The sequence below is a fragment of the Aplysia californica genome, unplaced genomic scaffold, assembly GCF_000002075.1.
Source record: "Aplysia californica isolate F4 #8 unplaced genomic scaffold, AplCal3.0 scaffold00075, whole genome shotgun sequence".
In the NCBI taxonomy this organism is placed as follows: domain Eukaryota; kingdom Metazoa; phylum Mollusca; class Gastropoda; order Aplysiida; family Aplysiidae; genus Aplysia; species Aplysia californica.
This window is the reverse complement of record NW_004797345.1, coordinates 317,337-319,834: the sequence shown is the minus strand read 5'-3', so window position 1 is coordinate 319,834 and position 2,498 is coordinate 317,337.

Genomic DNA, 2,498 nt, shown 5'->3' with positions numbered 1-2,498 from the left:
TAGTAGTAGTAGTAGTAGTAGTAGCAGTAGTAGTAGTAGTAGTAGTAGTAGTAGTAGTAGTAGTAGCAGTAGTAGTAGTAGTAGTATCTGTGTCAGCAATATGTAGTGTGTTACTCAGTTCTCGCAAAAGTGAAGTAAAAAGCCTGTCGTTTTCGGGGTGCACTTTATGAAACAACCCGTATTTTCTGGTCACGTGCACAGGGCAAAGGTTCCATGGAGACCTACTGGCTGCTGGGAGAGAAGGACTGGAGCCCGGACAAACTGGTGAGCAAACATCCCAGTCAGACGCAGACACCGGCACGACAGGGTGACAGCGCCACCTGCTCCAAGAACATCACCGATTCCTTGCGTGGCTGATCCATTCTTCAACTGGCGTGGGTGAGGGGGTGTTATTAGTCGGGTGAGTGAGTGAGGGAGGGAGTGAGTGAGAGAGGGAGGGAGTGAGTGAGAGAGGGAGGGAATGAGGGAGGGAGTGAGTGAGGGAGCGCCGCCTGCTCCAAAAACGTCTCCGATTCCTTGTGTGGCTGATCCATTCATCGACTGAATGCGGGGCAGGGGGGGGGTGTTATTAGTCGAGTGAGTGAGGGAGGGAGAGAAGGAGGGAGGGAGGGAGGGAGAGGCGGAGTGAGGGAGGGAGGGAGTAAATGAGTGAGTTGGGGAGTGAATGAGTGAGTTGGGGAGTGAATGAGTGAGTTAAGGAGTGAATGAGTGAGTTGGGGAGTGAATGAGTGAGTTAAGGAGTGAATGAGTGAGTGAGTGAATGATGGAGTGAGTTAGTGAATGAATGAGTGAGTGAGGGAGTGAGTGAGTGAGTGAGGGAGTGAGTGAGTGAATGAGTGAGCGGTCGCCCGATGGCTCAGTCGATTCCTCAAAAGATTGATCGGTTGATTGAGTGATTAATTGGTTGGTTGGTTGTTTGATTGATTGGTTGATTAATTAGTGGATTGATCAAATAATTGGCTCATTGATTGATTGGTTGGTTGATTGACTATTCATTTGATCAAATGGTCGATTAATCACTTAATTGATCGGTTAACTTATACACGAACCAAATAATTACTCAAGCAAAGAAGTACAGCATGAACCTACGTGTAATATTGGGAGATAGTTCTGTTTGGTGTCTCTATCTTTCTGTTGCTTTGTACTAGTCATACTTTGTATAACGGTCGATGAAGTAAGGCTATGGGTCGATGAAGTAAGCCCTTGGACTTGTAATATTTTGTACTAAGTAAGCCCTTGTACTTGTAATACTCTGTACTAAGTAATCCCTTGTACTTGTAATACTTTGTACCAACGGTCGATGAAGTAAGCCCTTGGACTTGTAATACCTTGTACTAAGTAAACCCTTGGACTTGTACTACTTTGTACTAAAAGTAGAGTTGACAGTCGATGAAGTAAGCCCTTGGACCCGAGTCGACAAAGGCACAAAACAAAAAAAAATAATAAATCAACCATGGCATGCTTGTCAGATTGTTCTGTATCGGTGGAATTATGTATTTATGTATGTTTATGTGCATGAATTTATGTTTGTATGTATTTATAATTATGTATTTATATATATATATGTTTTTGTGTGTATGTTTGCCATTGTAGCTCAAATTGCACTTCTGGGATCAATAAAAAAAACAACAACTGTAATTTGACTTAATTCATTTTATTTCATTCAATTTCATTTCTTTTCAATTCATTTCAATTTCATTTCTTTTCAGTTCATTCAGTTTTCATTCCAATTTCATTTCATTTCATTTTAATTTAATTTCATTTTGCCTTCCAATAACTACAGGTACAATTAAACTTGACGGTTGTCCGTCCTGTTTGTGACTGTAAGAAAATAATTATACAGGATGCACTCTTGGTAAAACTACGTACTGTCACTGTCATGGCTGGTAAATTGTAATTTCACTCCTGCATGGACATGCACTTGCAAAACATGAAAAATCAAAAAAATTCCTCTGTGCGTGATATAATGCATGTAGCCTGGTGTAGTCTAGTCCATCATGCACATAGCAGAATCGGTGGTATACAGAAGAAAGATTTTTCTTATAAGTTAAGATACATCTTTATTGTCCAGATCCTGGCACATTGTTTTGATGTTTCACACACACACACACACACACACACACACACACACACGCACACACACACACACACACACACACACACACACACACTCACACACACACAGGCACACACCCACACATGTCAAAGTACATTTTTGTGGGAAATGGTCTTCAAGGATGCCTATAGTAATAACAAAGTCTACCGTAGAGAATTGTGCTTGAATCACCGAAATTTATATGCGTAGCTTCTTGATGAAATCAGGCTCTTGCCAGGATAATATAATCGAAAACCAATATCTTTCCCGCCCCTTCGGCAATCATTAACTTTTTCTCTGAACAACGTTTATGTACATTTAAAAACACATTGCATTCTGAGTGAATTTTTCTGAAAATGGTCGATCAAAGACACACACACACACACACACACACACACACACA